Below are 15,411 nucleotides of genomic sequence, written 5' to 3'. Positions count from 1 at the left end.
AGGTGAATCACGATCTGCCCAGTGCCCGGCATGGAGCCCGATTTGAAGCTCATGGCACGATTCACCCGTTGCACCTGGCTCCACATGAGGCGCAATGGGGTCGCTGAATCACGCACACTATCTAGCCTTATATTACTATAAGCCTGAATGCAACTTTCCCACATCCTCTCATATTCATCATTTCCAACGCACAATTTAATTCCTTCACAAAAGAATTGATGAACCCGTCGACAACAATGGCCATCTGACAGTGGATTTTACATTCTAGTCACCCTCTGTGTAAAGAAGATTTTTTCTAATCAGCTTTTTAATTCTTCCCATGATCATTAAATTTTAATTGTGCCCTCATTAATGTCCCTGCAACCATTGAAAACAATCTGTCACTATTTATCCAATTATAACCCTTCATAGGCTAAATCATTATAGATTATTTCCGCTGATCAGCAAGATGATAATAAGATGGTGGAAATTTAAGATGATCAGTAAAAGTATTGAGGGCTATGAATAATATTTTTCTTAAGATCCACTTCCCCTATGTAAGATTTGAACTTCAGATACTTTCTCTCATGGCCTGGTCTAAAGAGTCACTTCCAAAGTAAGCCCACCCTCACTGGGTTCTCCCACATCCTAAAGTACTGTGGGAGATCATGTGACAAGTTGAACAATATGCCTCATATCCTGCCAATATACTCACCATAAACATCAAAAGATATTTTGTGCTCCCCGGGGACAACATTCCTATGCTTGAAGGCTGGGGAATGGGGGAAAATATTGTAAAAAACTGTGAGGAAAAAAAATGCATCAGGCTGGGCGGAGCCAATGTCAATAACCCAACTGTCCCCAGTGGGAGGCTAATTAGGGTGGTTAAGGTGTCAATTACAGGCAATTTTCAGATAGAAAAGCAAGTTTGCTGAGGTTGCATGGAATCCCCATTGTATCAGCAGTCTGGCAATGGATTGGAGGGATATTGGGAGCTCAAGAGCCTTATCATATGATCTTGTGGATTAATGTGTAAGGAAGTAGAAAGGTTGTATGCAGTTCTTCCAAAGGCATTTGGAACTGTTTCCCTCGCACACCAATCTCAGAGAAGGATCAGGCCTCTGGCACCTTTACGTCAACGACCTCATCTTGTGGGAGACTCTGTGCTCTCTTTCTGAGGAGCAGTCACCTTTCACACTGGGACTGTTGGCCAGCCTTCCCTTTATCCCCTCCAATAGGTGCTCCTATGTATGTGTGCTGCCCGCCATCCCAAAAATCGGGTGGGGAATGTTGAAGCTGCTGACTAATTAGAAAAGTAAACTAGTAAGTGCATTGCCAAAGTGAGTGGGCTTGGAGCCGAGAAATGGTCCTATAGCCTAAGAGAAAATTCAGCCCCTAACCTGGTCAGCGGATGGCAATAATGGTTCGGAATTCATCATGTGTGACTATGCAAATGGGCAGGATCATGTTGATTCACCAATTATTCATTCACGTTGATTTCAGTTGAATAGGACACCAAGCAAAGAGTATAACAGGCCATCTATTGGATAACGCTACCTGTGCCATCAATGACAAATTTCCACCCCCGAATACTCTGCCAAGGTATATGTTACAATGGATGGGAACCCCTTGACAGGCGCTGGCTTCCATGCACAGATTTCTGATTGTATATCGCGATCAATGCCTGTATGCCCCAAAGTGATAACGACGGACTGATGTTATCTTTTCACAGAACTCTCATGGGCTTCGCCTGCACGAGGAAGCTGAACACTTTCAATCATGATGAAAATCGACCCAGGATTAAACACTGAGGCACTTGGGGTAGCAAAGGAGATAACAGAAGATATTTTACTTTGACCAGAGTAGCTTGAAAACTGAGATAACAGTACTGCAAACTCAAGAAGTGGAAACGTTTAATGCATGTGATTCTGGTACTCTGGAAATCTACTTTAGTGTTAGTGTTATTAATGCATAATTGCACAGAATGAAAGGACATGACTTAACGTGTTTTTCTACCATTATATCAACAATTCAGAATGATCAACAAATGTATTACTGTAATTTGCTTTTATATTGTTGCATAATAATGTGTTACAATTCATTCGATTATAATTAATTTATAGCGTAATAACATGGTTGTTTCTTTATATTAATTACCATGCTTATAACATGCTTAATCATACTGAAATATTACATAATTACAATGCCATTGATATGAAATTGTGCTATAATTGTTACAGCATTAATGTGCAATTGCAGAGTTATTAATTAGGCTTAAAATAAACTGTTTGTATTTTCCGCACCCTCTATCTCCTGCTTCAAGCATCATTATCCTCACGGAGAGCAAACCCCTGCTAATGTCATTCTCGAACTGATGGCTCGGCTGTAGGAAAAGCACCATGGGTGTCCGTCACCTTCCCCACACAATCTGGCTGAGATCTACGCACATTTTTGTATGATGATCAAGGCATGCCTTCCTAATAATATCCCTTTGATCACCCCACATCCCCCAGTGTCAGCCCTGAACACAAATCTCACCTGGAGTTATACTATTTTTCATAATGTTCCATGGAATAGATGGATTCAAATTAAGGTTCCAGGCTCCACCATGTAAAATTAGGGGTGCAAATCTGCATCACCCCATTATTCCTGATTACAAGGTAATTGTATGCTGCAGCCACCGAATGACACTCAGACTGAGTGTACAGCCTAAGATCAACTGTACCGACTCCATGCCTTTGTCTTGTGTCTTTAATGTAGCAAAAATCTCCCAAGACACTTTACAGCAGTGATGTCGGACAAATTCCACATTGAGCGAAAGAAGGTGGCTGAAAGTTTGATCAACAAAGTAGGTTACAAGGAGCACAGATCATAGAATTTACAGTGCAGAAGGAGGCCATTTGGCCCATCGAGTCTGCACTTGCCCTTTGAAAGAGCTCCCTACTTAAGCCCACACCTCCACCCTATCACCGTAACCCAGTAACCCTACCTAACTTTTTGGACACTAAGAGCAATTTAGCATGGCCAATGCGCCTAAACTGCACATCTTTGGACTGTGGGAGGAAAACTGGAACACCCGGAGGAAACCCACGCAGACACGGGGAGAGAACATGCAGTCTCTGTGACCCAAGCCAGGAATCGTCTCTGGGGCCCTGGAGCTGTGAAGCAACAATGCTAACCACTGTGCTACCATGCCATCCTAAGGAGCATCATAAAGAATCACAGAATACTTACAGTGCAGAAGGAGGCCATTTGGCCCATCATGTCTCTACCAGCTCTCCAAAGAAGCATCATGACTTAAATCAATCCCCTGCCTTTTCCCCAAACCTCTACACATTATTTCCATTCAAATGATGATCTAACGCCCTCTCGAATGCCTCAATTGAACCTACCACCACCACACTTTCAGGCAGTGCATTCCAGATCTAAACCACTTGTTGTGTGAAATAGCTTTTTCTCACATTACGGGCACGATTCAGCGGAAATAATTCAAAGTCTGCTTTTGGGTGCGTTTGGCAGGATGTTTCCCAGTGGCTGTAACGCCGAGATTCACACTGTTAATCAGCAGCACATTCCCATTTTTTGGGCCTCAGGCGTTTCTCCCCACCGAGGCTGTAACCCTACAGGAGGCCCAGGGCTCTCCAACCTCAGAGTTCCTGTAGCCTCACCTGAATATGATCTACCCAGATGAGGAGGTGGGGCTAACCCCTCTTTTCGTCGGACTGCTGGGATATAAATACCCTGGCCCAGGTGCGGACCGGGCATGGGGAGGCACATTGGGGAGTAGGACGAGTGTATAGAAACCTGAATAGAACCAAATGTTTCTGCAGACATCACTTCTGAGTGGTCACTTGCTGGAGAAATTACATTGCTGTTCCTTGTGGATTGGGCAGCTACCACCCCCACCTTTCAGGCCACCCCCCCCCCCCCCCCGGCTTTATTAACCCTACACCGCTTCACCCTCCAACATTCGTAGAGGGGCCTGGAATCCCCCTCTACTGGGCAAGGCCCCCCTGGGCTCTACCTCTGGCAGTGTCAACAGAACCTGAGAAACTTGGCAATGCCAGCCTGGAACCCTGGCAGTGCCACCTGGGTACCCTGGCTGTGTCAGGGTGGCACTGCCAGCAGGTTGCTTGGGTGCCAGTGTACTACCTTGTCCCCAACCATCAGGATATCTCTAATGGCCTGCAAAACCCACCATTGCACCTGGTCCACCTTTGTGGAAACCAATGCTAAAGGACATCCTGTCAAGGTCTCTCAGGCGCGATCATTGACAGCCGGGCCTGATGGCTCATTTAAATACCATTATCTGGATCATGCCCAGCAAGTCAAGTGACTCGAATTGGGGTTTCACACCCAATGCGAAGCCCGATATGTGGCTCGCGCACTATTCACCCGGCTCCGTGTTAGGTGAAACACAGTGGCTGAATTGCGCCCTATATTTGCTTCTTTTACAAATCACTTTATCTCTAGATCCTCCTGTTCTTGATCCTTTTGCAAGTGGGAACAGTTTCTCCCTATATACTCCATCCAGCCCACTCAATGAGTTTGAACATCTCTATCAAATCTCCTCTTAGCCTTCATCTCTCTAAACAGAACAGTCCCAACCTCTCCAATCAATCCTAATAACTGAAGTTTCTCACCCCGGTACTATTCTTCTAATCTTCTTCTGTACTCGCTCCAATGTGTTCACATCCGTCCTATAGTGTGGCACCCAGAATTGTATATAATATTCCAGCTTGAGGTCTAGTTAGTGTCGAGGGAGAGACGGAGGTAGAAAAGCATAGAGGTTTAACAGGAGATTCTGGAACTTGGGGTCACAATATGGAAGGCACAGTCAACAATTGTGAACCTTTCAAAATTGGGAATGTGCAAAAGGCCAGAATTGGAGGAACACAGAGATCTCGGAGGGTTGTAAGTCTGGAGTAATTTACGAAAGATAGTGAGAGGCAACACAAGATGGGATTTGAAAATGAGTATGAGAATTTTTGAATTGAGGTGGTAGCAGACTGGAAACCAACGTGGATACGCAAGCACAAAGAGGTGGATGAGGCCAAAGCTCAGCTTCTGGAAAACAATGCATTTGCCTTTGAAATTCCTGAAACATATGCCTTGCAACACAATCTGTTCTTACTTGAGCAGACATCCTCTGCACATTCTGCACTGCTGCGTGATGGGCCGCAGGTCCAGCGGTCCCCCTCGGTTTTCTCCCGCTCCCAGCGTTTCTGTGTACTTTCTCCTGGGTTAGTGCCAGGGGCTGCCTACTCACCCTGGCCGCCCTCAGGAGGTTGTGCAGTTTCCAGTGGCCGGTCCTAGCTGTGTTGCCCAAGGTGCTCACAACCTTTCCCACCTGCGCCCAGGCGCGGTACAGGGGCGGGTGGCAACCGCCTCCCCATCCCCATGGTGCAGGATGGTCCTCCTCTCTTTTACTGTGTCTAGAAGGGTCTCCAGTTCAGCATCAGTGAAGTGGGGTGCTGCTCTCCTTGTTGGCTGAGATGGTGTGTGTGGGGAATGGCGTGCTTATATGTGGCTGCAGCTTGTCAGCCACAGGAGTGCTAATCCTGAATCCATCGAATCAGAAACCGTTTTTCATTGGAATTGGTAGTGCTCCACATTGCCCGCTGGATTGATCTGGGAATGGCACTGATCTTGCTATCATGGAACATCACCAATTCAATCCCAGCGTCACCATTTAATTTCTGACATGGAGAATTCTAACGCATGACTTCCTGACTGCTTATGTAAATTTTTCACACTGCAATATTCCTCACCATGGAGGGTGGATACTCAGTTCCAACTCCATACTCTGTACTGGAGAGAAACTTCTTTGCTCCAACCAATTCAACTTCTTACAAAACTTCAATAGGATTTTCTACTTAACTGTAAATAATAATGTCAAATCAATACATAATAATAATGGCAGATGAATAGCTTTAATATAGGGAGTGAATTACATCTGTGCGCCCTAATCCAGTTGTTCCACTCCTCTGTAATCGTCCTTCACCTGAATACGACACTTGGCCTTGACTCCCTGAGGGTAATTATAGTGGAGTCACAAAGTGGGTGGAATAAATCAACTTCTTTCTCCTGCTGCTGTGAAGTTCAAGACAATTTGAGACCAAGGCTCATTTCTATCATCTAGTGAGCTGTTTGTGCTGAACAAGTACTCTAATGGAGTGGGGCTCTCCATGTTACGGAAAGCAGGCAACTGGTAGGATCCTGTGTGGATCCCATCAATAGTGTAGGTTAGCTGGTGGCAGAGGGAGAGATGTGATCCGATCCTGAGGGGTGCACGCACAAGCCAACGGCATAATGGGACATTCTTGTGGGGCCAAGAAGAGTATTAATTTACTCACGTCGGTAAAAGCTGAAAAGGGGCTTTGGGCCGTCTCTCAAGCGGCCTCCAAGAGATCGTTTAGAGAAGACAGGTTCAACATTGATACTAATGGACAGAGAGTAAATATAGTGTTTGTATCTCAAAACTGCAATCAACTCGCCTATACCTCATGAGACCCTGATTTGCATATTAAAAGTGACCTGTCAACTGAACGAGAGACAGACTGACCACCCATCTCAACTAAACAACCCGGCTAACAAAGGAGCAAGGAATTAAGGGCCAATGTCAGACCACTATTGTCCCTTTACACTAAGGAGGGTGATGGGACAGGAGGGCTGCAGTTTGCATTGGCCTTAATTATCTATAGTTCCATGGGAGGTTAACTAATTCAAGGTAATTATAATCTTACCTCAGTTAATATTTAAAATTCAATGAATAACATTTGAGTATCATATCAACCATTTATATTTTCTATGAGCATTCCAGTGCTGTTCTCTTTGTCAATAAGATATGAATACCTAGCATTACATTGAGAATTAATAACACTAACATGAAACTTCTTCAAACCCCGTTAAAGAAGGGTATCTCTTTCCCTGATATTACCTCCATCAATGAACCAACGTCCTCTTCAAATTATTTAATTTCAATTGAGCTTGGGGAAAAATAATTTTTGCTGTTTTTCATTTGCACACTAATTGCGAAACATTTAACCTAATTATTTTGCAGCATTATATTTTATGACAGGTATCTATCCATGCTTACTGTTCGTTGGTGAGCACAGCAGACATTAATGCAATAACAGAAATTTAATGTGTTCGAAATGCTGTTAAATTCCCTTGTAATATGTTAAAATATAAGACATGGATATGATATGTCAAGCGTTTATTTTGGAATGGGGTCAATTGAATTGCTATCCTTGTGAATGTAACCTCATGATGTCCCAAAGTGCTACACAGCCAATGAAGTACATTGAAATAAAATAAAGAAAACACTGGAGAATTTCAGCAGGTCTGACAGCATCTGTGGAGAGAGAAGGGAGCTAACGTATCGAGTCTGGATGACAATCGTATGCTATCAGACCTGCTGAGATTGTCCAACATTTTCTGTTTTTGTTTCAGATTCCAGCATCTGCAGTCCATAGATTTTACAGTGCAGAAGGAGGCCATTCGGCCCATCGAGTCTGCACCGGCTCTTGGAAAGAGCACCATACCCAAGGTCAACACCTCCACCCCATCCCCATAACCCCATAACCCAGTAACGCCACCCAACACTAAGGGCAATTTTGGACACTAAGGGCAATTTATCATGGCCAATCCACCTAACCTGCACATCTTTTGGACTGTGGGAGGAAACCGGAGCACCCGGAGGAAACCCACGCACACACGGGGAGGATGTGCAGACTCCGCACAGACAGTGACCCAAGCCGGAATCGAACCTGGGACCCTGGAGCTGTGAAGCGATTGTGCTATCCACAATGCTACCGTGCTGCCCAAAAGTCATTTGCTTTTAAGTACTTTGAAATATAGGGTGGGAGGCCCTGCCTGTGGGAGTGACTGGAAATCCCACCATGGTCATTGTTGTGTTTGTTACCATCTCTGTAGAGACTGGTAAATTTCAAAAAAGGCATTTTAAACCTGATTATTAACTGAGAGAGCTATGCCACGAGAGTTCACATTTAAATTATTACTGTGTAACAGTTGAAGGAAACAAGCACTAGTAATCTATTTTGTCGTGATGTGGAGATGCCGGCGTTGGACTGGGGTGAGCACAGTAAGAAGTCTCCCAACACCAGGTGAAATTCCAAGAGGTTTATTTGGAATCACTAGCTTTTGGAGTGCGGCTCCTTCATCAAGTGATGAATCACCGGATGAAGGAGCGATGTTCCAAAAGCTAGTGACTCCAAATAAACCTCTTGGACTTTTACCTGGTGCTATAGAACTTATTTTGTATTCACTATTTAAACTGAAAGTGAGTGGAGTACCACAGGGATCAGTGCTGGGACCTCAGCTATTTACAATTTATATCAATGACTTGGATGAAGGGACCAAATGTCTGGCTGCTCAATTTCCCGATGACACAAAGAGAGGAAAGTAAGTTGTGAGGAGGACATTTGTAGTCTGAAAAGGAACATAGGTAGGTTAAGTGAGCGGGCAAAAATTTGAGTATAATGTGGGAGAATGCGAATTTGTCCACCACTTGTACAAGAAGAATAGAAAAGCAGCATATTATTTAAATGGGGAGAGATTTCAGAATTCAGAGGGGCAGAGGGATCTGGGTGTACTGGTACATGAATCACAGAAAGCCAGTATGCAGGAATAACAAGTGATCAGGAGGGCAAATGGAATATTGTTGTTTATTGCACGGGGAATGGAATACAAAAATGTTTTTTGCTACAGTAGTCCAGGGCGTTGGTGAGACCACATCTGGGGTACTGCGTACCGTTTTGGTCTCATTATTTACAAAAGCATATCAATGCCTGCAAAGCAATTCAGAGAGATTTCACGTGACTGACACCTGGGGTTGGGAAGCTATATTATGAGGAAAGGTTGGCCAGTTTGGGCCTGTATCTAATGGAGTTTAGAAGAATATGAAGGTAATCTTATTGAAACATAAGGTTCTGAGGGGACTTGACAGGGTGCTGAAAGGATGTTTCTCCTTGTGGGGGAGACACAAACTAGGGGACAGAGTTTAAAAATTAACAGGTCTCGGATTTAAGATGGAGCAAGAAGGTCCACTTCCTCAAGGACAATTAGGGATGGGCAATAAACGCTGGCCTGGCCAGTGGTGCCCAAATCATGTAAAGGAATAAACCAAAGATTAGTCTGATGGAATTATCTTCCTCAGGGAGCAGTGGAGTCTGGATCATTGAATATACTCAAGACTAAGTTAGATATCTGATGAACAAAAGAGTCAAGAGTGTAATGGTGTGTGTGTGGGATGTGGGGGGGGGGGGGGGGGGGGGGTGCATGGGGGCAGATAGAAAATGGAATGGAGACCACAGTCAGATCTGCCCCAATCTTATTCAATGGTGGAGCGAGTACAAGTGCCAAACAATCTACTCCTGTTCCTAATTCTTGTGTGTTCTTATACAGTCTCCAGAGAGCTTCTCTGCTCCTGTTTGAAAAGCGCCATTTGATCATTAACATTGACTTGAGAAGATAATTAGGATAACACTTTAATGTCTCTACGATACAGTTCGGCATGGCCTCTTCACTGCACTGAGGCATTGTCCTAGATTTAGTGCTTAAGTCCCTGTTCTTCGACCCACTGATCCACATGGCAGAGAGGTAGCAACTCAGCCGCCACCGACACCAAAAGTACACCAGCATACAGAAGCATAGTTGCAGCACCCTGTGGGCTGTTTGACCATGCTTTTGAATAGTCTAAATTATTTGAGTTCAGCTCTTCGAGAAAGAATGCTGGAGGGAAATTTACTCCACGCGCCATGTAGCAAAAATAATTACGGTGTTCTTGATAAATGGTTTTTCTGCTGTATGTAACACTCAGAGGGATTTATTTCCCTGCTGTCTTATTAGCTGCAAGATAATACTAATTACAAGGGGATCCTTTCATGAACAAGTTGAGATCGGCAACAAAGCTGTCAGATTTGCATATGACAGCCTGTTTGTACCACTGCTCCTACAAGGAGTTAAACTCCTTGAGTTAAACTCAAGATGATACGAAGATTGGTGGAGTAGTGGATAGTGAGGAGGGCTGTTGTCGGCTTCAAAGAGACATGGATAAAATGCAGAGCTGGGCTGAGAAGTGGCAGATGGAGTTTAACCCTGACAAGTGTGAGGTTGTCCATTTTGGAAGGACAAATAGGAATGCGGAATACAGGGTTAACGGTAGGGTTCTTGGCAATGTAGTGGAGCAGAGAGATCTTGGGGTCTATGTTCATAGATCTTTGAAAGTTGCCACTCAAGTGGATAGAGCTGTGAAGAAGGCCTATGGTGTGCTAGCGTTTATTAGCAGAGGGATTGAATTTAAGAGTCGTGAGGTGATGATGCAGCTGTACAAAACCTTGGTCAGGCCACATTTGGAGTACTGTGTGCAGTTCTGGTCGCCTCATTTTAGGAAGGATGTGGAAGCTTTGGAAAAAGGTGCAAAGGAGATTTACCAGGATGTTGCCTGGAATGGAGCGTAGGTCATACGAGGAAAGGTTGAGGGTGCTAGGCCTTTTCTCATTAGAACGGAGAAGGATGAGGGGCGACTTGATAGAGGTTTATAAGATGATTAGGGGAACAGATAGAGTAGACAGTCAGAGACTTTTTCCCCGGGTGGAACACACCATTACAAGGAGACATAAATTTAAGATAAATGGTGGAAGATATAGAAGGGATGTCAGAGGTAGGTTCTTTACCCAGAGAGTAGTGGGGGCATGGAATGCACTGCCTGTGGAAGTAGTTGAGTCGGAAACGTTAGGGACCTTCAAGCGGCTATTGGATAGGTACATGGATTAGGGTAGAATAATGGAGTGTTGGTTAACTTCTTAAGGGCAGCACGGTAGCATTGTGGATAGCACAATTGCTTCACAGCTCCAGGGTCCCAAGTTCGATTTCGACGTGGGTCACTGTCTGTGTGGAGTCTGCACATCCTCCCCGTGACTGCGTGGGTTTCCTCCGGGTACTCCGGTTTCCTCCCACAGTCCAAAGATGTGCAGGTTGGGTGGATTGGCCATGAAAAATGAAAAGTCCAAAATCTATGATTAACCTAGGACAAAAGTTCGGCGCAACATCGTGGGCCGAAGGGCCTGTTCTGTGCTGTATTTCTCTATCTCTAAACTTGTACTCAGCAACAATAGTAAATGCACATCAGTGACATTAATACTGCTTCATTCATAAAGGGCCACCCAGCTAAGATTTATTTCAACCATAAAGGTTTACATCAACAAACGTTTTGTACAACAAACTCTGGGCTATTAGTGTGAAAATTAATTTATGCACAAAAATTGATTATTTTAAATTCTCCAAGCTAATTGAAAGAGCATTGATGTGAAATAATTTGATGACAAACCATCAGGATCTTTCCAGGAATGTTTGCTTCTCATCTGAATTCAGCTGCACTTCTGCAAAAGGACAGGGTACAGTGGCATATTCACAGGCACAGTTTTGTTTGAAATTAGCTTTCTGTATTCCTCTGCAGCACATGATTAATTACTGAAGGTTACAAGCAAGCATCAATAGTGGAGGCTCCCTGTCCTGCCATTATAATGTGGTCTGCCTGCTGTGTGCATTGTTGGAATGATCCCTGTCAGCCTTGTGTGTTCATTTAAAACTCAAATCCACATGCTGTCGCATCATTTTTCACAGCTTTTTACGTTTTTGGAACGTGGGCTTTTATTTCACCTCCCTGTTCAACAGACCTTTCCTAACTCTCTACTCATAAATAATACAGCTGGCGGCAAAATCAAACTCTTTCCGGACGAATACAAACGATAAGCACGATTTTGCTTCCTACAGAAAAGAAAAGAGAATAATGTAGCATTAAATGGGCATTTATCACTTTAATTCATCTCTGTTTACATATCGCTGCTCAGGCAGTCGGTTAGCTCTTGGACTGTCAAGTGTAACCCATGCTCAAATATTGACACACTGTCAGAAACATTCAGAACACTTTTAACCTTGTATTTAGGAGCAGGTAACTCAATCAATACTTACAAAAATGAAAAGCTTCATACAGCTCTACAAGTGATCTTACCCAACTCAAGTTTTTTTTAGAACTGATAGCTCACCATTCATTCCTGATAACATTTTCAGCTTTTTTTGTTGTTTGTTCATAGGGTGTAAGCATTGCTGGAAAAGCCAGCAGTTGTTGTCCATACCAACCCGTTCTTGAGATGGCAGTGGGGAGCTGCTTTCTTGAACAGCTGCAGTCCATTTTCAATAGGTGCTCGCACGGTGACGGTCGGGAGGGTTGTAGACTGGGTCATCATGTGACTATGTGAAGGCGCGGTCACCTCTAGCGTCACGTGGCGGGAACGTGCCAGATTTCCCCTGGACCTCGGGCGGGGCACAAATGCTTCTTCCAGCCGCAGAGTTAGTTAAATAAACTTACTGTTACTACAGTCCTTGTTGCAGTCACTGTAACCCCAGAAAACTACATGCTGTCAGTGAAAGGAGCATGACGCAAGGGCTTTGAACTATTGACCCACTAATCTTCGATGAAACCTTGGCAGACAACTGGGAGAGGTTTAAACAGAAGTGGCACATTTACTGTGGTGCAGCGCCTACGACTAGGCAAAAATGATACCGGCATACACTTTGCTGAAATTAGCGGGTCCCGAAGAGGTGGTAAAATTTCAATCATTCACCTTCCAATCTGACGACAAGAAACAATACCCTGAGATAATCGTGAAAAGATTCAAAGACATATACCTCCCGATTAAGAACACGATTATCTTATTTTTCATTTCTCCAACCTGCTGTGTTTGGTCTTCTGTACCTTGCAAAGTAATCCACCAAACACCTTGACTTGTCCAAAACAGTATCTTTATTGAGTCTCGTGTGGTAAGATAACAATCGGTTACAGAGCATGTTATTATGGAGTCTCCTTATTATCTCCTACACCGAGCACTGACCATTCACTTGACGATGGCCAGATGAGTCCCCACTTATAAGGGAGTAGTTGGTTACCTGACTATGGTCTTGATACCGCATGGGGAGTCTGCACCGCCACCTGCTGGTTGGAGGTCGCATACCATCCATCCATGATATTGCCCATAAGCATGTCACGACACAACTAAAAATGAACGAGTAAGTGACTGTCATGTGGGACTCCCTTTAAGAACTGGGTGTTTATAAATGGGTGTGTATAAAATATCTGAAGTAAGTGTACCTTTAAGAAATGTGTGTTTACTACTGCAGTGATGTCAGAGAGTGAGTGGAGCTGGCCTGTCTGTCAGCTTTTTACTTTTTGTTTTTGAGCAGGCTGTAGGGTGTGTTTTAGTTTTGTTTTCAGTGTTGGAGCTGAAGCCAGACCAAGCAGGTGTCCTGCTGTTCTCTCTGCCATCAAAAGACTATCTCTTGATCATTTGGTGAATTCAGAATTATAAATGTTTTCAGTAGTGACTTTAACCTGATGTGCTTCTGATAAAGGTTTTGTTTTTAAGTCGTATGGATGTTAAAAAGGAAAGCTTAAAGGATTCCTTGGTGTTGTATTCTTTGAGGGTTGTATTTGAATTAATGGTTGCGAGGATGTTCACTGTATGTTTTAAAAAGTTTAACTTGAGTTCATAGAATAAACATTGTTTTGCTTTAAAAAATACTTTTCCATTGGGAAGCCCTGAAGGCAGTGATTCATGGGGAGCTGATATCCATCCGGGCACACAGGGAGATGAGAGAGAGGAGTGAGAGGGATAGATTGGTGGGAAAGATGCTGGAGGTAGACAGTAGATACGCAGAGGCACCAGAGGATGGACTGTTGGGGGAGAGGCGCAGCCTGCAGGCTAAATTTGATTTGCTGACCACTAGAAAGGTGGAGGCACAGTGGAGGAAGGCACAAGGGGCAGTGTACGAACATGGTGAAAAGGCGAGTAGGATGCTGGCTCATCAGCTCCGCAAGCGGGATGCGGCTAAGGAAATTGCTGGAGTGAGGACAAGAGTGGGAATGTGGTGCGGAAGGGGGTAGAGGTGAATGAGGTCTTCAAGGACTTTTACGGGGAACTGTACCGGTCGGAGCCAACGGGGGAGAGGAGGGGAATGGAGAGGTTCCTCGACGGGCTTTCTTTCCCGAAGGTGCAGGAGGAGCAGGTGGAGGGGTTGGGTGTGCCGATTGAGCTGGAGGAGGTAGTTAAGGGGATCGGGCAGATGCAGTCAGGGAAGGCACCGGGGCCGGATGGGTTCCCGGTGGAATTTTATAAAAAGTTTGTGGACCTAGTGGGTCCCTTGCTGGTGCGGACACAATGAAGAGTGGGAAGGGGGGACTTTGCCCCGACGATGTCGCGGGCGCTGATCTCGTTAATAGCACCAAGAATGAGAATACAACAAAAGCCAGGAATAACCCCTTCGAGCAAAGAAGGTTAACGGGAGGCTTGCTTGAGCTGTTCAAAATTACAAACGCTATGAATGGAATTAATAAGGAGAAACTGTTTCTAACGGTATAGGGGTCAGGGGACACAGATTTAAACAGCTGGCGAAAGACCCAGAGCGGCGATGAGGAGCTATTCCTTTGCACTTAGTATCAGCTGTTTCTCTGTTAATAGCCCCATAGCCTCTAACTCAGAGTCTCACTCTAGGGACTTGTACACAGAAATCCAAGCTAATGCTACCATGCCGTACCATCCAGTGCTGGCTTTTGGCTGAAATGTCAGGCGGGCATTAAAAAATCCAGTTCTGTTCAAGTCACATGGGCTCAGAACGTTAACCTTGTTTCTCGCTCCACAGATGCTGCCAAACCTGTTGAGTTTTTTCCAGCATTTTCTATTTTTAAAATAAGAGATAGTTAATAACCTGAGTATTTTGCTTTTATAAAATAAAATCCTATGGCATTGTTTTGAAAAGGGAAAGGGGATTTCTCCCTGGTCTCCTGAACAATATTTGTCTCTCAATTAACAGCACAAAAACATATGGGCCGGGATTCTCCAATCCCACGCCGGGTCGGAGATTCACAGGAGTGGGGTGCGCGAATCCTGCCACGCCGCTCCGATGCCGGGCCGCTCCGACGCCGGGCTGTTGAAAGCGTACCCCCGGTGATTCTCCGCACTCAATGGGCTGAATGCCCGTAGATTTCTGTCCCGTCGTTTGCATATGGTACTACCTGGCGGGACCTCGGCGTTCTGGCTGCGGGGGCTGTCCTGGTGTCCTGGTGGGGGCCGGGGGAGCTGTCTCCGGCAAGGGGGCGGGGGAACTGCCTCCACGGAGGCTAGGCACGCGATTGGGGGCAACTCATCGGCTGGCGGGCTCATTCCGGAGGGGGGTGCCTATGTTCTTCCATGCCGATCCCCTGTAGGGCTCCACCATATTGCCCGGGGGCCGGCGCAGAGACAGCCGTGGCGCCCATGCGCGGACCCACGCTGGCCGTGGCGCGCATGCATGGACCCGCGCCAGTCGCGGCAGGTCGGCTTTCAGCACTGGAGGAGCACACAGCACGCTGGC

The sequence above is a fragment of the Scyliorhinus canicula genome, chromosome 20, assembly GCF_902713615.1.
Source record: "Scyliorhinus canicula chromosome 20, sScyCan1.1, whole genome shotgun sequence".
NCBI classification, from domain to species: domain Eukaryota; kingdom Metazoa; phylum Chordata; class Chondrichthyes; order Carcharhiniformes; family Scyliorhinidae; genus Scyliorhinus; species Scyliorhinus canicula.
This window is presented reverse-complemented; position numbering follows the sequence as displayed.